The sequence below is a fragment of the Epinephelus lanceolatus genome, chromosome 19, assembly GCF_041903045.1.
Source record: "Epinephelus lanceolatus isolate andai-2023 chromosome 19, ASM4190304v1, whole genome shotgun sequence".
Classification (NCBI taxonomy): Eukaryota; Metazoa; Chordata; class Actinopteri; order Perciformes; family Serranidae; genus Epinephelus; species Epinephelus lanceolatus.
This window is the reverse complement of record NC_135752.1, coordinates 9,728,312-9,750,615: the sequence shown is the minus strand read 5'-3', so window position 1 is coordinate 9,750,615 and position 22,304 is coordinate 9,728,312. Positions and strand designations below refer to the sequence as shown.

Genomic DNA, 22,304 nt, shown 5'->3' with positions numbered 1-22,304 from the left:
AAACTGCTGATTGTATAGATTTTCTGTGCTGTCGGGGGTAAGATGTGTAAGAAGCATCCATGTTTTTACAGACATGGATGTAAACTGAAAGCGTAGTTTGACTGGTTCATGGAGGCAAACAAACACAAATCAGTAATTCTAGTTTTCTAACTAGTAACCGTTGGTTAATGGGTGTCGGGTTATCAAAATGAAATGAAAATGACAGCCCTACTTAAAAACTTGCTGTCTTGTAATCAGAACTCTTGGAAGTCCTGGTTACAAGACAGCAAGTGGTTATTATGACTGATGATGACAAGGGCCACACACTACACAATCCTTTATCATGAGGAATCCCTGATGAGTATGTCTGATCTTCGAGCTATGTTATGTCAAGAAAACACATGTGAGAAGTGACACGGGAAATACCATGCACAAGACATGATTTTTTGTTGTCGTTGTATAACCACATACAGTGCCCTCCAAAAGTATTGGAACAGTGAGTCCAATTCGTTTACTTTTGTTGTAGACTGAAAACATTTGGGTTTGACATCAAAAGATGAATATGAGACAAGAGATCAACATTTCAGCTTTTATTTCCAGGTATTTACATCTGGATCTGATACACAACTTAGAAGATAGCATTATTTGTAATGGAACACAAAATTTTTAGGTGAGCAAAAGTATTGGAACATATAAACTTAAAATAGATTAAAGTGAATGAGACTTAATATTTAGTTGCAAATCCTTTGCTTTCAATAACTGCATCAAGCCTGTGACCCATTGACATCACCAAACTTTTGCATTCTTCTTTTGTGATGCTTTTCCAGGCTTTCACCGCAGCATCTTTCAGTTGTTGTTTGTTTTGGGGGGTTACTCCCTTCAGTCTCCTCTTCAGCAGGTAAAATGCATGCTCTATTGGGTTTAAGTCTGGAGACTGACTTGGCCAGTCTAAAACCTTCCACTTCTTGCCCCTGATGAACTCCTTTGTTGTTTTGGCAGTGTGTTTTGGGTCGTTATTTTGCTGCATGATGAAGGATCTCCCAATCAGTTTGGTTGCATCTTTCTTTAAATTAGCAGACAAAATGTTTCTGTAGACTTCTGAGTTCATTTTGCTGCTGCCATCATGTGTTACATCATAAATGAAGATGAAAGAGCCCGTCCCAGAAGAAGCCATGCAAGCCCAAGCCATGACATTACCTCCACCGTGTTTCACAGATGAGCTTGTATGTTTGGGATCATGAGCAGATCCTTTCTTTCTCCAAACTTTCGCCTTTCCATCACTTTGGAAAAAGTTAATCTTTGTCTCATCAGTCCATAAAACTTTTTCTCAGAATTTTTGAGGCTCATCTCTGTACCTTTTGGCAAATTCCAGCCTGGCCTTCCTATACTTCTTGCTAATGAGTGGTTTGCATCTTCTGGTGTAGCCTCTGTACTTTTGTTCATGAAGTCTTCTGCGAGCAGTAGATTGTGATACCTTCACTCCTGCCCTCTGGAGGTTGTTGCTGATGTCACTAACAGTTGTTTTAGGGTCTTTCTTTACAGCTCTCACAATGTTTCTGTCATCAACTGCTGATGTTTTCCTTGGTCTACCTGTTCGACGTCTGTTGCTTAGTACACCAGTGGTTTCTTTCTTCTTCAGGACATTCCAAATGGTTGTACTGGCTATGGGCAATGTTTGTGCAATGGCTCTGATTGATTGTCCATCTTCTCTCAGATTCACAATTGCTTCTTTTTCACCCATAGACAGCTCTCTGGTTTTCATGTTGGTTCCACCTCTAAATGCAGTCTGCACAGGCAAAACCTATCGTACCCAATCTGAAACTGAGGTCAGACATCCAGTGCTATTTATTGTTTGAATAATCAGTGTAACTGGGAGACACCTGGGCAACAAAACACACCTGTCAGTCACATGTTCCAATCCTTTTGCTCTCATGAAAAATGGGTGGGTTCAAACAAAAGGTGCTATCTTCTAAGTTGTGTATCAGATCCAGATGTAAATACCTGGAAATGAAAGCTGAAATGTTGATCTCTTGTCCCATATTCATCTTTTGATGTCAAACCCAAATATTTTCAGTCTACAACAAAAATAAAGGAATTGGCCTCACTGTTCCAATACTTTTGGAGGGCACTGTATATTCACAAAATAGATGGTTTTCACAGTGGATGCTCTAAATAATACATCCATGGTTTCCACATGTCTTTACTATTTATAGCCTGCTTCCTTTAGGTGCCAAACAGCTTTGGTCTTTGGTATAAAGTCAAAACACATACAGTAAAGTTCCTATTGTTACAGGTTTGCCCTCAATCAGGGCCTTGCACTCTCATTAGCTGTAACTCAGAGACAGGTCCCCAACAGGTCCAGATATTTAGCCTGCTAGATATCTGAGGAGTGTCACGTCTTTGAACAGTTCACACATACTGCTCAAGCACTGATTTGCGAGTGCCGGGCCAACCGCGATTTGCCTCTAATCTGGGGCTTTTGTTAGGGAGCTCCAAAAATTGTTGGCAAGTGGAAAATCAGGGCTAAAGTCATGTTGTGTGAACTAGGCATAAATTAATTCTTTTCAGAATTTTAATTCCAGTCGAGATGTTTCGGCAGACACCAAGTCTGGCTTTTTAACAATGCTGAAAACTTAAAGTTATAATCCTTAAACTTTCAGACCTGGTTGATGTGGTTACATAGTTTTCTTCTGGTGGCACTACAGATCTCTGTGAGGGCAGACAAATAAACTTAGGTTGTTTTAATTAAGAAATGAATCCGTAATTGTCCTTTTTCCATTATGGTATGGCCAATCATGAACCAAATTCATGCAAGTTGTTTTCCAGCAGTGCAGTAAAAGAAGTTGGTTAGCTTGAAGCTGAGAAGTTGGAGGTGTATAACCTGTCATCTGCAACTTTTCATCTGACAGCTCACTTTAGCTGCTCCTTCTTGTTCCATCACTCTGTGGAATATTTAAAACTGATCTGCTGTCAAACAATGCAGAAACTGTCTTGTTTTCTAGATGTGTTTTGATGAACAATTGCAGTCAGCACTAAGCTCTGTGACTGCTTCAAAATAAAAGCAGCCCCATGTTTTGCCAGTTGAATTCTTTTGATGTGACCTAGCAGTGGTAGGAAATGTTTGCTTTACTTTAGCAGTAACTTAAAGGGATAGTGCACCCAAAAATGAAAATTCAGCCATTATCTACTGTTGGGAATAGAATGATGTTATGTGTTTTACTATAAGTTGTGTTTCACTATATAAGTTTTAGATGTGTGAACAATGAGAATACTGAGATGATTTCAGCTGATCTGAATGTGTTTGCTTTGCAGAAGTGGAGAAGTACAGGAGAGGAAGAGACATGAAGTCTGAGGAGCACATACCGCAATGCTTAGATAATTAGTTTCATATATGGTAAAAAGAATAGAAAGTGATATACAGATAGTAAGGTACAGCACGTGTAGGGAGTTGTGTTGTTCTCTTGTCTTTCAAAACAGGAACCACGCCCCCACCGCCAGCGGGAAGGAGTCAGATTAACACGAGGCAGGGGCGTGGTGTGGTGAAGGAGGAAGTGGAACTGCCAATGAGAAGAGGACAACGCCTTGCGTGCACAATGACACTCTGTTACGCTCAAATATACTGGGTCAGGGAAAGGACAGGAGGTCAGACTTCGTGAACTGACACACCTTTGTTGTTAGTCAGGGACGTGAAATTGAGACCCAGAGCTCTGTAATTTTATTCCTTTACTGCTTAATAAACTACATTAACTGAGACCGAATATCTTCTCCTATTGCTTCATTAAAGAACACGCAGGACTGAGCTCACACATAGCACATTAGAGAGTAGGATGAGACTCTTAGTCCATCACTACTCACCCATATGCCGAGGGAGGCTCAGGTGAAGTTTTAGAGTCCTCACATCCCTTGTGGAGATCCAGGGGGAGAGGGGGTAGCAACACAACTCCACCTAATGGAGGCTTACAGCGCCCCAGATTCAAACATCCAAAAATACATAATTGAAACCACAAAATATCTCCATACTGCTCGTCCGTAGTGATCCAAGTGTCCTGAAGCCCCAACATAAAAAGTTGTTTGCCTAGTAGTCCCAAAAGTGCTAACAAAACGTAAACAACCTGGCATATATCCGCCATTGTTGTTGTGGTTACTGGGCGCCTAATTGGGCATGCGTGAACTGTGTTGCAACATCATTGTTTTGCAAAATCTCCGTCTTTCCTGTTTACACATCTCCACAGAAATATTATATTTTTAAAAAACGTTCATTTTGGAAGCCGTTTTTGAAAATCTCCATTTTTGTCGAGGAAAACACCGGTTAGGTGTAAATGATAGGTGCAAACGCAAAGATAAATACCTGTTTTCAGAAATATACAGAACAGAAGTATAAACAGGCCCTTAATATCATATGAAAAATGTATATTGTGCTACTCACGATATTTTGACTTGACATATTGACGTCATACTGCTACCCGCAGCAACAACAAGCATGGCTGAAAGCGAAATTATTACTGACTTCGTGGTGGTTCCAGAAAGAGGAGCAGCGTCAGTAGTGTGAAACAAACTGTGGTGCCAATAGGCCTGGGCGTCCTGAATTTTTTATTAACAGGCCTGGTCTTCCCAGACTCTTTTAGCGAGTTACCCTCCCTGCAGAGGGAACTCTTTCAGCTGCTCCAGCCTCTCTCTCTCCTCTCTGGCCGTGCGCACACGGGAGTCGCTGTCATTAAGCGATGAAACCTTGGGTAATGTAAACCCACATGCCTTTTGCGGCTTCACAAAAAACTGCATGTATGTGAATGTATAGTAGTTATGGTAGCATAAAAGCCTGTCACAAGTTACAGCGTGATGATTTGAGGAGAAACAGCTGAGCATAAAGGTCCAGGTGAAAAAGCAACCCAACTTAATCATTTAGGATTTTGCTAAACGAGAAGGAGATTGCCTGTTGATTTATATATACAGATCCCAGGGTACATTTTTTGTATTTGGGAGCTGTTTAGATGTGTAACTTGTGGTAGATTTTATTTTGTTGAACTACTAATATTGTATACAGAATCTGAATCTAACTCTGAGTTGATGTTGTTTGCAAACTGAAGAAATGAGAGATAACTTTTGCGTAGTTTTTGCTGAATATTTGAGGGCAAACTGTCAGGTTAACATGTAAACTATATCACTTATTTTGGTGCAATTCTATTTTCTTTAATTAATAATAAAATATATTTTTTAACTACTTTGTCATATCGTCAAGAACATCGTTATTGCAAAAATATCATGAAATATTGTTTTCTCTATCATATAAAGATTATTTCCCCACCCAGCAGTTATATCATAACTATGGGAATTGTCCGCATCTGGGGTAATCGACGTGGAAAATTAATAATCCTTAAGACACACCACTTTACGTGGCCAGCTGCAGGCTATAAAAGCCCCACCTTGCGCATGCATCCACTGATTCATTGATTTCCACCTGTCGGAGACTATGTGAGAGCAGAAAGCAAAGAGAGAGGAGTGTAGTGTTTTGTCCAATACCTTAGTTTAGGTTGGACAGGTGACCTTCACGGGTCCCTCTCAAGGATAGCTAAAAGCTGTTTCTTCTTTTTGAGAAAAAGGAGTGAAACAGTTGAGAGGGGTGCCATATCCGTGTATTGCAGCTGTCTGTTTACACACGGTTGAGGCATAGCACCTCGCTCAAGCCTGACTTAGTCAGGGGGCAGCGTGCTGCGTCCCTCTAGGAGGTAGTTTCTGGCTCAAACCCGACCGAGTTGGGGGGCGGCTCGTGACATTCCTGGGGGGTTTAGTTGCCTGACAGAGGGGGGTGGCAAGCGGCTTACCTCCACAGTTAGCCACCACGAGGTGTAGCTGGTTTCCTGATTCTCACCTATGGAGGCTGCCCACTTCCTCAGTACAACACATCTCCTCCCAGTAGAAGTGTCCCGCTGTCCGGTGTCAAAGAAAATAATCCACACTGTGTTCACACTAACATGGCTCAGGGAAACTAATTAAAGACAGTTAGCAGTCACTATTGCTATAGCTAAAGAGTGCACTTTCTGGTTGCACTGGAGAAAAAAAAAATAAAGAGTGCACTTTCTGGTTGCACTGGAGAAAAAAAAAATAAAGAGTGCACTTTCTGGTTGCACTGGAGAAAAAAAAAAAGGAGAGAGAGAGACAATGGCAAACCCGGCGGGGCCCTTTTTGTGTGGGCTGTAATATTAATATACCAGTGGAGGATGGCCATGACTACTGTGTGTAATGTTTGGGAATTGAGCATACAGTGGCTGCTCATGATAATCTGGCTTCATGCATGATTTGCTTCTGCATGGCTGCTCGGCAAAGGGAAGCCCGTTGCCGTTCATTTGGCAGATGTCCACCAGCCCTTCTCAGGGTCTGCAGCCAGCTAAGCACCCTAAGTTGGCGGGTCTGGTAGTGGGGGCCGGGGGCCTATCAGAATGCTCCCCCGCCTTCATTATTAGAGTTTCAGTACAGGGTGAGTGGACTGTGTCACATAGCTGCTCTGCTCCTGGGCCCTCTGCTGGGTTGGATAGGAAGCCCTCCGACCCAGGAGATAGACACTCTTGGCCAATGGCCCTTCGAGAATGATGAGTTGGCTTCAGAGGGGCAGCAGGAGCCTGTAAAAGAGCATTGCCAGAAGTCACCTCTCCTTCAGGAAATTATTGGCTGCTTTGACTCTGGGGCTTAACCTGCCAGCTGATCAGAGCCCTGCCCCTTTTACAGTTTCGATGATGAAACAGGGGGGCCATCCACACGGTTCCTTGTGCCTCTCCTTTCTGATTTAGGGGAGGTGGTCAGGAGTCGGTTTACACCACGGACGACAGGGGCACACTGGCCGGGGCTCTGTCGTCGTATGGCTGCGGTTGACAATCTGGGGGGGTAGGCTGTGGGCCATTGCCTCCCATGGATTGCACCCCATGGATCAGGCTTTGGCTGCCTTGGTAGCTCCATCAAAGTTCCTCCTGGGCAAGGTGAACTGCCTGAGTAGAAACTGCAAGCTAATGGATGGCTTGTTGGGAAAAATGCATGGAACCATGGCAGTCCAGACACACCTGGCAAACCTGGGTGCATTACTGTCCCTGTACCAGTGCTATCTGGTTGGCCAGCTAGAGGAGGGGTGTAGTACGAATCTAATAGCCGAAGTAAAAATTGTCTCCTCACTTCTTCCAAAGCTCATGAGAGCAAGGTGAAGCGAGGTCAGGGCTGGCAGCGACCCTAGCCGCAGCAGCCCAAGCAACCTCAGCTTGCTTGGGGGCAGGAAGATCTGTGGCCCCGCCTGCAGCATGGTGCGGCAAGTCTAAACAGGGCAGAGGACGTGGCAGTGGCCAGGGGCCACTCAAGCCCATGCGTCTGTCCTGACGCGACATTACCCACAGCCTTCCCTTGCCCTCAGAGGGCATGGGAGGCTCTGGGGACAGACCCCTAGGTTGTTTCAACAATGACCCAGGGGTATCGTTTACAGTTCCGAAGCGCTCCTTCTCTGACGAGGGTGGCTGCATTTTCCATTATTGCAGACCACCAGCACAGTAAGGTCCTGTGCTCAGAAATCTTCACTCTCGTGGTAAAGTCAGCTATCAGGGAAGTAAAGGAAGAAGATCAACAGGCAAGGTTTTATTCCCTCTATTTTCTTGTCATGAAGCGGGACGGGACGCTTAGGCCTGTCTTAGATTTCAAGGGGCTGAACAAGTTCCTCAGGCTCCTGAAGTGCAAAATGTTGACCATGTCCAGGGTCAAGCAGGCTGTCGAGGTAGGCGACCGGTTTGCAACCATTGACCTCAAGGATGCCTATTTTCAAATAGCCCAATCTGGGAGGGGCACAGGAGGTTTCTCAGGTTTTCCTTTGAGGGAAAAACCTTTGAATTCTGTGTCCTCCCTTTCGGCATCTCACTGGCACCCCTTCCTTCACCAGGCGCATGGATGCGGTCTTGGGGCCTCTGCGGCAGCAGGGTCTCGGGATACTGAACTATTCATATGACTGGCTAATATGTGCACAGAGGCCATCATGTGTCTGTGCTGTTGGATCACTTTTAGGGTCTGGGGCTGCGCATCAACGAGAAAAAGTGCAGTCTCCAGCCTGCACAGGCCACCAAGTTTCTAGGCATGTGGCTGGATGCCAGAGCTGGGTTGGTGATGCTGTCACAGGAGAGGCAGGTTTCATCAGGACCTGCATTTCTCATTTTTGGCTGAGTGCCAGGGTCACGTGTCGGCTGTGTCTCCACCTCTTGGGTCTTATGGCAGCCTTGGTGCAAGTGGTGCCATTGGCTCTTCTACAAATGCCTCCAGTCCAGAGGCATCTCTTCAACCTGGGGCTCTGTCCACAGAGACAGCTGCAGGCAGTGGTGCTCGTCACCATGCAGCTTTGTGCCGACCTCAGGTGGTGGCAGGACCCGGCCAACATCTCGAGGGCGAATATGCTTGGTCCACTACTGCATCGCCAGGTGCTCTTCTACGGATACGTCCCTGGAGAGGTGGGGCACACTCCACGAGGGCAGGGGCACCAGTGTAAGGGCCAGACCCCACTCTAGAACTGAGAGCCATTCACCTGGCCTTCCAGCATTTTCTCCCAAGTCTGCAAGGCCATCACATGCTAGTAAGCACATTGGCAGCAGCATATGTCAACAGGCAAGGGGGCCTGGGCTCCCCAAACCTCTGCAGAGTAGCACACACAGGCCGTGGACACGATTCCTGTCTTTCAGGGCAATGCAAGTGCCCAGATTGGTGAACCAGGGGGCGGACCTACTCTCCAAGGGAGGCCCAAGTCCAAGGGACTGGAGGCTGCACCTGGAGGGGCAGAGCAGTGGCTGACCTGTTCGCAACCAGGGACAATGCCCATTGCCCATGAGCTAGGGGGGCGCCTTACCCAGCCTGGGTGATGTCAGTTATTATTGTCAGTGGCCTGGCAGCAGGCTGGCCAACTGAGCGGTCTTCCTGCACCCAACCCCTGCATCTGGCGGGGTTGGTCGTGCTTATGGTTGCGTCTGGTGCCTGGGCATCGGTACAGTGGCACACAGCATCTGGCCGTGTCAAACACTGAATGCGCAAGAAGTTGTACATTTGTTTATAGTTTATTGATACACACCTATTGGGTATTTTCTGTTGTTAATGCACCTGATGGCGGGGACATCTCATTCGAATACCAGGGGAGGCGCTTGTGGACCTGCATCTGCTCTGTCTCCTGGAGCCCCTCGCAGTGTGTCTTAAAGAGTTCCCGTAGTTATGATATAACTACTTGGTGGGGTGATATTCCCAATACAATAGAGAACGTTTGGTTACATTGTAAGCTTGGTTCTCTGATTGAGGAGATTCTCACCTCAGGCTAAAGGTCGCTTGGAACCCATTCCAATCAATGTTAATCAGTGGGTGCATGCGTAAGGTGGGGCTGTTATAGCCTGGCGCATGCCTGCCACGTGAAGAGGGGTATCTCAAATATTATTAATTTTCCATGTCGATTACCCCAGATGGGGAAAATTCCCATTGTTATGATATAACTACTGGGTGAGGAGATAATCTCCTCACTCAGAGAACCATGGTTACAACGTAACTGAATGATAATATTTTAGGGCCATATTGCCCACCCCTACTTCAGAGAGGTAATTACAGAATTTGAATACATTGGGTGGCTATGGCCTACCATAAATAGTATCAAGTTGACTTCATAATAATATTAAGTATTATAACTTTAGAGACTGATCTGCCTATCCTGCTCAGAGTTTGGAAAATAAAACTCTAAAAATATCCCTATAGGAAATAAGGTGACATTCAAAGCACACAAATAATGATGCCTCTTTTCTTGTTTGACAAGTAGTGCAAGCAGAGTTTAAGGAAGATACTTTAGGCAAACAACACAATATTGAAGGAAAATGAGTCTCTATTCAAATTGGTACTGTCCATCATTGAGGCCCAGTCATTATGAGTTCTGAAAAGTCAAGTCACAAGTTTGAGTGGATTTGCTAGGATTATCCCTGCTCCCTGCACTGATATACATGACTGTAAAGCTTATTTGTCATATTTTTAGTTTACACTCCTCATTTCTTTGGTGGAGGAAAAAGTCTTCGTGAATTCTTTGACATACTGAATATAAAAGGCATATGCTGATGTGCTTGGCATTTTATTTAGATGAGTTTGTTTCCTTCCTAATATTAGGGTGTGCAAAATCTTATTGTGAAGTGGTTTACGGGACAGAGATGGGAGACTTTTTTTGTCAGTTTGACATCCAGGTAACCCACTTTTGCTTCAGCATGTTTACTCTTTGATTATCGGGAGAGCTGAGGGAAGCACTATCTCCCGCCTGCCAAAACCAGGCTGGCAAGCTGTCACAACACCGATGAAGACACATATACCACCTGGGTGTTTGTAGGTGACACACATTCACACAGACTCATGCACACAAACTGTATGTGCATGTGCGCGCGCACGCACACACACACACACACACACACACACACACACACTGTGGTTTGTGCACACACATGCTTCCAAAAAAAATTGGTAGTTTGTTTTGACAACAAAATGTATTCCTGTGGTACTTTTATGAAAACTCTATATATCTGAAGAAATTAAGAAGTCAAAACAGCAAAACCTACAGTATTTGCTGTGTGTGCTTCAGCATTTCCTGCATTTTTTATTCATTTTATGTATAAAATGTTTGTATCAAACTAGCAAATGATGACACAGGGTATTGTGCTTTCCATTAAAATAGTTGCTGTGTAAACTGCTGCATTATTAATGCACTAAGCCTACTTAAAATCATATTCACTGGTTGTGACAGTGCCCAAGCAGTCAAAAGAGGCAAATGAGAAGAAGCACTTGTCCAGAGTGATGTTTCAACATGGGGCATTTATTTCACATAGTACCATGTACACAGATCTGCTCAGCTCCTTCTAGCATTCACTTAAGAGAATGAAAACAACAGTAACAATAGAGCTGCAACAGGTGATTCTGGGGTTCAAGCCAACATGGACTATTAAAAGTTAAAAGCTGCAAAGGGTTAAGACCTTAAGACAGTTTCTGAAATCTGCATTAAAGATAAGTAAGAGGTTTTGTGACAATCAAACAGATGCTCAGCCATTTACAACCTAATCTGTGCTGGGCCACGCTCTTCTTCCACAGTGCAGTTGCCTCATATTGGTCAATTGTAAAACACATTGTGGTGACATGTTTCAACAGCTTAATAGAAAATATAAACTAGGTATGATGATGTTTGGACAAACTGTCACTGATTTACTGCCAAATTTTGCACAGGGCCAATGCACTTGTTTGGAACTGGCGGCTTGCCTGATTGATTTTTTCAAATGTCAATTTTTTTTAGTATTTGTCAATGTTACGAAACCTTTGAAGTGCTTGGACAAACTATTTCTGATTACCAGAAAAATGTAGTCAGGAGGTCTTTAGTTTTTGAGGCAAATTTGTAGAGTGTAGTTAGATGTCTGTGCCAGAGTATGTGTACTTACAGCACAGGAGTTATGACTGTTGATCTTTGATTATGGTGCCCCCATCAGGCTGATTGGGGTCATTTTTGTTGAGCAGCATTTGCACATCTCCAAATCCTTGGTGAAAATGTATGTGTCTACAATTTACCATCTCATGGGTATTTGATGAGAAAAAAAATAAAATAAACCAACACAAAAACAATGAGGTTTCAGCCCTTTGGGTTTGAGCCCCCAATTATATTTTTAAGGGAGAAGTGTCTTAGTCTTCCTCTTAGCATTGTTTGCATATGGCCCCAACAATTTCCACCAAGCAGATAGCCCCATAAGTTGCCTGAGGGGATGAAACTCAAATGAGCGTATTGACATTCTGATCAACTCAGATCTTCTCTCCCCTACCCATGTCTCAAATTTGCAAGTAGCCATTTTGCACAAAACACAACAAAAATACAGTATTGCCAAACATTTTTTTGGAAGGCAAGCATCTTATCAGAGACTCTTCAGACTTTGTGCTTTGACAATCTTATCTTATCATCTCCATTCCACTAATGCTAAAGCAACAAAAGCCTGATGTGATACACTTACAGTACTCCTCCTAAGAGATAAACAGGATAAATCTTGATGGTGAAGTATGTGAGTAGTGCTTAATCCTGTATTTTCCACCATCCAGGTGTCCTTAAACAAGGCTCCTAACCCCCTGCTGCTCCAGTGGTGCTGCTGTCCAACAGATAAGAGCTTGGTCGTACCGAGCAGTTCCCACTTGTGAATGTAACTTTGAGAGTGAAGCAGGGCTTTGCTGATAAAGAGCAATGACATTTTTCTGCCTTGTATGAGCAAAAATTCATTGAATCAACACAGGAAAAATGAGGCGTAAAAAATATAGTCGTCTGAGAGGGAAACGGTCAATCAGAGCGAAGAGTCAACATTCGTGTGTTCATGTTTTGATTGGACAACATCTGGCATGTGTGTAAGGAAAACTGTCATTGCCTGTGAGTGCTTCAGTTACGCCACATACACTCTCTGAGTGTGTGTGTGTACGCACATGTCTGTTGTGTCCTGAGATGACAGATGAGAGGTTTGCATCAATATTTGAACAAAGCTCTCTGGCTTCTCTTTCTGTTGAGGCCATGCTGTTTTTAAGAGTCTGAGAGGCAGAGCAGAAATGTATTGCTTGTGTGACTCCCGTTGCAAAGAAATTACAAGTTAGAGAGTAGATTCACAGCTCCAGGCGTTTCAGCAGTCTGACAGAAGTCACTGTGAGACTTGCCTGAGGACAGGGAGGAGAAGAACCTGGAAGGAAACAGGGATGTGATTTTAAATAGAGGTATAAAATGTAACTGTTGCCCAGTTATCACCTTGACTTGAATACAGAAGTTTGGCAAGATTTTGGAATAACATGGAAACCTATGTACACTTCCTCTGGACAGGGGAGTCCATGTGCATAATCCAGCTAGTGTGCAATTGCGTATCAACTTGTCAGGGGGAAACACTGTAGGCCTAGGCTTAGGCCTGGCGAAAAATCATGTAATGATGTAATTGTGATCTTTTTAGACTAATATTGCGATTGTGATTCAGGATGACATTTTTTAAGTTCCTTATCTTCATTATTCACTACACACAACCAATAAATCATTCTGTAGTTTGACATACACAGCACTGGATACAGTCAACATGTAAACTTGTGGTCATGACTTAATTTAAGTAAAATCAGAACTAAAAAAACAACAAAGCACTGCAGAACAGGTCTGGTGTGAAATCTAATATATGACAAAAAAAAATGAATCAAAGAGCCCGGTTACACAGTTAGTCTTGAAATAGTCTGACGACCTGTCCAGGGTGTACCTTGCCTCTTGCCCAATGTCAGCTGGGATAGGCTCTAGCCCCCCTGCGACCCCTAACAGGATAAGCGGTCACGGAAAAAAAAATGAGCTTAGATAGACAGCTGAGACACATCGCCATAAACATCTGTGTCAAATACCCCTCTTCAGCTGACCACTTGTGTTCAGAGTTTAGTAATGCTTACTGGGTTTGGGCCAAGCGGCAACCTCCGAGGCTTAACAATGAAGCCAATGTTGAAGTGCCAAAAACTGCAGTTCATTGAATGTCCACTTGAGGCAGGCTCCAAAACAGAGGTAATCCCCATAGATAACCATGTTAAAATGCCCAACTTTACAGCAGAAATAAACATGTTTACAGCCTGGTTAAAAAAAAAAAAAAAAGCTATAACTAATATCAACATTCATGATAACTTTACACGTGGTAAATTTTTTTTGTAACTCACCTGTTTAAATTTATAAAGGTCCAAAGTTCTACATATTTAAGGCAGGGTAGCTTGAGTGACAGGGTGTCTGCGAGGTGTTGCTGCATTCTGTGAGTTAGATCAACCCTTTGCTTCTTCACAGCTTCACCCTCCAAACATAGTCACTTCTGGCTCCAAAAAAAACAAGATGGCAGTGGCAGAAATGCTGAACTCAGTGATTCAAAACTGGGGCTCCAGAAGCCAATGGGTGGTATCACAGTACCTGTGTCTATTAGTCCAGTCTATAGTTTGGGCTAATGGACAATGCCATCATCCATCGCTGATGGTTGTCAGTCGTCAGCCACTGAGCCCAACATTGTGATTTAGGCTCCGGCCCCAAATCTTCCAGACTGTGGTCGGGAAGCACCCTGGTGCTGGCAATGTGGGATCGCCAACATCGGTTCATTCTCAGTTTGTCATTCTCTCTCTCTAGCTTGTGCACACACAGCTACAGCAAACAATGTAATATGTTAACCTTTGGGATTGCACTTAAACCCGGCCTTGGCCATTTTCACACCATAATACTGCGAGCATCAAAGTTTGGGTGTGGCATTTTACAAGTTGTTTACTTCATCTACTCTAATTCTCATATGTCACATGAAGGGTAGGGCAGCGTTTGTGCACGTGAAGCCCGCAGGGCCAGTTGTTTCTGAATGGTTTTTGTTACTCGCCGCAACAATGTCATAACAGCTGGTATTGTTTTCACCTCGTGGGCCTTTGTGTGTGTGTGTGTGTGTGCCATCATGGCAAATGTGGTCCTGGTGACACCAACTGTAGTGGAAGTTACAACTGAAGCTGTTTTGAGTATTTTGCCAGGTGTTTATATGTCTGTCTGTCTGTCTGTCTGTCTGTGGACAGATTTTGTCAAAGCGACAGCATCACAACCATGTCAGATGGAGTCACAGAGTGGTGTGTGGTTGAGATAAAATAAAGGTCAAGTTTGAGGATGGGTGTGGTCCAAGCAAAATGGCTGAAAGTAGGGGGAGCCGCTGACCCCCCGTTCTACACCCATGGCCCACATTTGTCTAAAGTCACAATTTAGTGTATCGCAGCTGAAGTGATTCTATCACAAGATGGTCTCTAGTTGTTTTGTGTTTTTTAATTGCAGTTGTTGCGATATGAAGATTATATTGCGATTACATTGGTTTAAATGCAATTAATCGTTCAGCCCTAGTTGAATTGTGGGTAGTGTCTGCAAAGCACCGAATACAATCAGGCTTTTTCACGTGTTACTGCCTTTCTCGCCCCATTTGCTGTTGCACTGGGAGATCAAGAAACCCCATCTTTGCCAGTCTATCTTTCCCCTGTGGTGAATCTGTCATTCAGAAATCTCTGCAGACTGTGTGTGTGTGTGTCTGTGTGTCTGTGTGTGACTGTGTGTGTTTGGCGGGGGGTTGTGATCCTTCACTGGGCAAAAGTTGGCTGAGAACCAAAAAAGAAGTGCCTTTCTTTTTGGACTCAGGTTTATAAGCACTTCCTGAAAATGCTGAACATTTTTTTTGTCTTGCTGCCGTGCACTCGGTTGATCTGAACAGATGCTCCCCCAGTGCTTCTCACTATCTTCAACACCCACCTATCATCTGCTTCACCAATCTCCCTCCACCCCCATCTCCTCTGCTAGCTTCACCTCTGATCCTCAATCTCGACCATCCATCTGCTGCGTGGATCTGCGTCAGTACTGCCTATGAAGACACATCACACTGGGCATATATAATTAATGCAGCACTGACCATTGCCAAGCTGTATTTATTCATGTATTTACACAGACACATTAGCCTGTAAGTCAGTGTTTACACCAAAGCATCGACGCATGGCAGCAAATAAAATCCACAGAATGCGTCCCCCCCGTTTACCAGCTAACCACCTTATTTCTCAAACCTATTACTGAAATGTCAACATGGTGTAAGTAATTAGCGCACAATTATGCCACTGGCTCATAATTAACAAACTAAGAATTAATTAGAAGATTTGTTTGTTAATTCATGGCTAAACAGCTGGTTCCTGCTTATTAATACTGAATGCTGTCAAGTGAGTTAAAGCAGTTGGAGAACTTTCCTATGCTTCTCTCCAGTTTTTTTCTTCCTTTATAACATCTCAGGCCAATTTAAATGGAACTGGTAAAGCATGATATGTTAGTTGTTATTATTTTAAAACTGCAGCATGGGGGATATTTAAAGGACGGTCAGTTCCTTGTGTAAGAATAATTCTAAAATGAGATGTTCTGTAAAATGTTTTAGGCTTCAAGCCACTGATTATTGGATAACACATTAAAGCAAATGTTGCATTTTATTAAAGCCATATATTTTCTCCCACGCACTCTTTCATACTAACACACACAGTCACACACATTGTCTCCTTTTTGCTCTCTGTTCATGCTGGTAATTCACACACAGTATTAGCAGGAGTCTTTTTTTTTTTTTTTTGGTGCCTCAGAACTGTTAGAGGTTTAAAATCACAGATCACACATGTGACATTGTGAAGGTTTTAATTCAGTACAGTTAAATGAACAGTATTTGTGAAGAGCAATTGAAATGGCAGGCAAAAAAAGGACACAAACAGGCATACTTGCATTAAAAACCAGAGAGGTGTAGAGAGTGGCAGTGTTGCGGTTACTGAAACTGCAGGTGGAAGGTCATTTGTATCCATTACAAGTCTTTCAAACTGAAGCAAACATGTTTGATGTGAATGTATCAACACAAATGGTTTAATGCAGGTCAGACTCTGCAAGAAGGAAATTATAACAACAGGTAACCTACGTGTTACAGGTTAGTGAGGATAACGGCAAAATGGCCTTGATGTCACTCAGGCTAAAGAGTCTGTCCTTACACAATCAGAGAGTGTTATTTTCTAAGACACTTTTTAAGATCTGATCAAGTACAGGAAACAAATCCAAAGATTTTGTTAAATCTCAACTGTAACACCACTACAACGACCCATTTTGATGGTGTTGAAACATGACAGCCCTGTTAGGGGAGTGACATGAAGCTGCAGTTGTGCAGCGACCCATATTAACCCAGAACTAATTGTTTTGTACATGTCGTCAAAAGGACAATCAGATTGAGCTTGTATTCACTGTCTGTGTCAAAGGGGTGTAACAATTACTTCCTGTTAAGCGCAGCAGAAGCAGGAGGTTCAGGTTCAGAAGGCAACAGCCTCTTAAACAAAGAGGATCTCCCTGTAATCAGTTCTGCATCACAGGAAGTGGAGCTGCTTGGTATATAGCATATTCAAAGCATTTGTGCAGGATGTGGGATGTGTTGACCAGGTTGATGCTGGCTTTTTGGACTGTTTGTCATTTGTGAATTGTGATGCTGTGATCATGTTCCTGCTTATACAAAAGGACTTAAATGGACAGATCACCCCAACGTCAAAAATACATGTTTTTCCTCTTACCTGTAGTGCCATTTATCAATCTAGAGTGTTTTGGTGTGAGTTTAAAAGTGTTGGGGATATTGGCTATAGAGATGTCTGCCTTCTCTCCAATATAATAGAACTAAATGGCTCTCTGCTTGTGGTGCTCAAAGCTCGACAGCAGTGTCTCTTCCCAGAAATTGTCGCATCCCTAGGTTGTCAGATGCCGTCGTTTTGTCAGGGCACCCTTTAGCATCCTTGACACCCTGGGCTTTCAACTAACTCCAATGTAAACCCATGTTCGGCAGTACCTGACGCCAAGAGCAACTGATGCAGTATAAAGATTTTCACCTAGGAGACCTAGACTTAGAGACTCCATAGGGTGCCCTGTGCATTGCTTCAAGACATGGAGGGGCAAGACAAAGTGTCTGTATTTGACAACAGGGGAGTGAGAACTAGTTCTAAATAATGACCAAGTTACTCAAGATAATCCACAGACCTTGTTTTGAGCTCTTTCATGTGAGAAATATTTGGTATTACCGAACAACTCGTACATATGCAGATGCACACCTTCCTTTTGCACAGTGATACAGTTGGTGGGTGTAGTTTAGACATTATGTGTAATACTCATTATCTCACACTAAAGCAAATTAGATTGATAATTAGCACGACAGGTAAGAGAAAAAAAATGTATTTTTGACTTTGTGGTAAGCAATCTCTTTAAATAGTGTTAAATATTAATTCTTGACAACAGCCTCTGTGCTCTATTCATGTGCTTAATACCAATAACAGTAACTAAGAAACTGTTTTGTTGCACTTTGTTTCTACACCAACTGTGGATGTATGTGACGCTCTTTACAGGTTTTTGTCTGTAAGATCCAACAGCATGTCTTTGTTTTTGTAATACTGTCATCTAGACATGACCCAGGCACAATGAACTCAGTCAGTCGGCCATGATCTTGAGTCTGAGCTCAAAGATTGGAAAAAAAGGTCCATGTCATCTGCAAATTTGACATGGGGTTTGGTGCACACCCCCTCTCGCTTGTATACAGAACAAAAAGCAGCAGGAACAGGATACATGCCTGTTGGGGCCCAGTGTTTCTGTAGGATTGGATCGGATCAGCTGGTGTTTGAGATGGAAACAGGACAGCAGTTAGTCTGCCAGGAGATGAGGTTGCAGTGTGCTGAAAGTGGAGCAGAATTTGGCAAAACATCAGCCTGGCTGCTGCCTTCAGTCTCTGCAAATCACTACGTGTGTGCTGGAGCAGCAGTCATCTTTCTCTGTGTGAAACAGCCTGTGCTACCACCCAAAGGCTTTACCAAATTAGTTCAGTCAGCTAGGGGCTCTTTCCCCCTCATTTCTTTTAGATTCCCACTAAAAGCTATGAATACATTGAACTGACAGAAGAGACCACACTCAACCGTTGCTTTTAATTTTGCACGAAGAGATGAAGAGTTTTCCGTACTTGAGGAAATTAAATTGTTTGCGAGTTTCCCTTACAGGTTGCATCACAGCTGATGCAGTATTAGCAGACTGTGTGTGCATTTCCAGGACAAAAGTTTGTTTGTGTGCAAGACAGACAGAGAGGCAGAGAGAGGAAGAAAGAGAGAGGGTGTCTGATAGAGCCATCACTCAGCCCTTTGGCAGTGATATCTTGTTTTCCTCTCAAACTGGGCTAGATGTATCTGTGCCCCTTGTGTGTTATTGCCGGGCTGAGGCATTGGTTGTAGATCACTGTGAAAACTGTGAAGCACGGGGCACAGCGGTCTCCTGAATGACAGCGGCGAAGCATATTGAGGAGAGATACTGGTCCGCGGCCTTTCCTGGAAATGTGCAGATGAACCAATAACAGCCCTGCACCGGCTGAGAGATGTAAATGAGTAGATTATCTTAGGACGGCAAACAGAAACCCCACAGCACCATGAACACCATCACATTCTGCAGCCACTCTGTTTGAGCCACACCTCGCCTGATAACTGTGTCAGTTCTCTCATTTCCATGTGATTACAGTGGCAGACCATGCAATTTTTGTGCCCTAGTCAAGCTTACCCTGCCCAAAGCCCCCCCCCCCCCAATAGCTAATGAGAAATCAACACAAATAAACAACTTGGTTGGCAAACAATAATAAATAATAAAAGAATACACTATGTGCAAATTTGCTAATTTTGTCATCTTCGTTGTACTTTTTTTTCCTCCACGCCAGTGATAGCTGTGGTTGCAGGCATTATGTTTTCAGGTCGTCCATCTGACCATCTGATCTTGAGGGAATTTCTACAGATTTGGAAGAAACATCCACTTTGAGACAAGGATGAAATCATAGAAAATTAAGTTGTCAAAGGTCAAGGTCACTGTGACCCTGTGTCTGTCTCATTTTATAAAGGCGATCTCTCAAGAGGGCTTTGAAGAAATTTCTTCAAATTTGGCACAAACATCCACCCTGACTCAAGAATGAACTGATTAGAATTAGATGGTCAAAGGTCAAGGTCACTGTGACCTTAAAAAAATGTTTTTGGCAATGACTCAGGAATTCATATGTTAATTATGACATAACTACACACACATTTCTAGTAGGATAAAATACAGAAGTGATGACATTTTATATCCAGAAGGTCAACGGTCGACTTCAGTGTGTCATAATGTTCTGCAAAAACACTTTTCTGGCAGTTAGTCAACATCATAACTTAGGAACAAAAGGGGAGACATTTGGTCAGATGCTGAATTACTGACTCTAATTTTGGGTGTCCACCTTGAAACTGTGCTGATTGAATATATGTTCTATGCTGCAGGGAGGAAGATGTGTGTGAAGCATCCATGTTTTCAGACATGGGTGTAAACTGTAACTGCAACTTGACTGGTTCGTGTAGGCATACAACCATGGGGTGGTAATTCTAGTTTTGTACTGTTCCCCGCATGGCTTTTGCCTTTTCATTTTCTCTTACCCTAATGCTCTCCACATACACTCCACTTCAATATATCCAACAATGCTCTAGCATGTCCTGACTATGATGATCACACTGACAAACACAATAAGATGAACTGCATTGCCAGCACTAAAGATGGTACACCTACTACAGACCGACCAGCCCCCTAGGTGGACAGTTTTGTCGCCTATAGGAAGATCCGCCACTGTGTGTGTGTATTTACTACAATTTGCAGAGCCTTAGGTGCATCCTACAGTCCTGGCTTTGTGTTGCACTTTGTGATCTATAGTCAGCCATTTCAAGAACAAAGACAATGTAAGGCTGGTCCCACAGACAGTTAAGTGCTTGTGTTTCCCCCTAGAGTCACATGTCCCGCCACCAGCCTGAGGTTAAATCACACTAGAGTGTCTTTGCTGTGTCTTGCCTAATCTGTCTACTGCAATACTATCCCACCTGCTAAATAAAAAATGAAAATGCAAAAAGTCAACGGACAACTAACTCTGAAATAGAGCCCGTAATGCTTTACTAAACCTTGCTCCAGTTGATGTTGATATTCGAGGTATTAAGCTGTGGCATTAAACTGTCATGTTGGAAAGCATTAGTATAATACCTGATCTATTAACAAATGAGTCATTATGGGGCTGTGGCTTTGTCTGACAGCTGCGTGTTTGTGTATTCATGTTCCCATCTATCATCGTCTGGATGCGCACTCATGTCTATGTTTCGCATCTATCCAAACACAAACACAGCATGTCAATGCTCGGCGCGCAAAACAAATTGGAGCACTCTGTACAAGAAAAGCTTGCCTGGGGCTAGTCATTTTGAAATTAAAAGCATGTCTCTTTGTTGAGCCTCAGTTCCAGGAATGAGGGAGAGAGAACGTGAACGTGTCGCACGCAGGAGAGAGGGAAACTAAGCTGGTGCTGTGATTTTCGCAGCCAGGGAATCACACAGTCTTTTATCTATTCCCCTCAATCAGGAGACATCCGGCAGGAAAGGTAGGAGGATTAGATTAGCTAGAGAGAGAAAGAGAGAGTGGGTTCTCTAATCCTGATGGGGTTTTCAGAGGTACACCCATCACTGTGGAGAATGCAGTGTGCAGAAGGGAGTTTGGATCGGGAGGGGCGGGCGGGGGACGGTTTGCCTCACTAAACCCTTCACACTTGCATGAAAGAGGTTCCAGCAAACTAGGGGATTAGTCAGAGTGTAATTACACTTGCAGGGCCTCAGAAGTAGCAAAACGTGCACTGACTGGAACACACCTCAGACGGGCAGGGGAAGAAGGGAGTAATGCCTCTTAAATGTGTTGCCAGTGTGTTGTCGGTGAATTCTTCAACTGAATTAACTGCCTTTAGTGAACACCAACATCTGAGAGATCAAAGGAGTCTTTATGGGACTACTGTCTGATCAACATCAAGATGTCTCTATTGTCTTCACTTTCATTTAGGTGTTTATTCCAGGCGTTTTTACTACTTTTTTGTGTTTTGTTCTTTCTGCAAAGAGGATACCTGTGGATTCTGTTCAGTTGTTGTGCCATGTCACATCTCTCTGTTACGTAGTGGTTGTCAAAAAGTGCTTATACTCATTGCTATAGTTGGATTGCACTGCGATAAAAACTGCTCTGTGTTTCGGGTCCTGTCGGTTCCGGATCTCCAGAGAGTCTTTCCCCTGAAAACTCCCATAAAATCAGGATTTCTCACCATCCAGCAAAACTGTATTTCCACTGTTGCTATTTGTTACCATACAGAGAAGAAAAAACAGCACATATTGAGCCAACAGTGCAGTTGAGATGACCCTTAATGCCTCATGTTCCCCAGAGGTGCTCAAACACCTCAGCCTTCAAAAAATAAAGAGAGAAAATATGTTTGCAAACAATAACACTAATGACATAAATTATTTAAACAAGGATGGTATTTTTTATCAAAAAAGTTTACAGGTTTGCAAAATTGAGTGTGGCCTGCAATGTCCCCGTGTACTTAAAATATTAAACACTGTGGCCCCCAGGAGGATTATTGTTCTGCGGTGGACTTTCTGTAAATGAATGGGCTCTTCTCATTTCTCTATTTTGTGCCTCCTCATCTCCTCTCAGCTCCATCTCCTGCTTGTGACCCGGAAATCAATCTCAGCATACCATCTCGAAGGATGTCTCAGTTCCTAAAATGCATCTGCCAGAGGAGCTGTGGATGCAAAGATGTCTCCTTTGCGGAAATCTTTTTGGCACCATGACGTATAAAAGGTGTGTGACACACAGTGGATGATGCAGCTGTGTGTCACATCATATTCCGTTGATGTTGCTTTAAAATCACAGCTCCGAAGTCTTATCTGGTTAA

At 43.4% G+C, this 22,304-nt stretch overlaps 1 protein-coding gene across 1 annotated transcript in view; it reads left to right on the top strand.

Moving 5' to 3' along the window:
• Nucleotides 1–22,304, top strand: part of LOC117269567 (netrin receptor UNC5D-like) — a 245,045-nt gene that overhangs the window by 130,587 nt on the left and 92,154 nt on the right. The gene's annotated exons all lie outside the window — the stretch shown is intronic.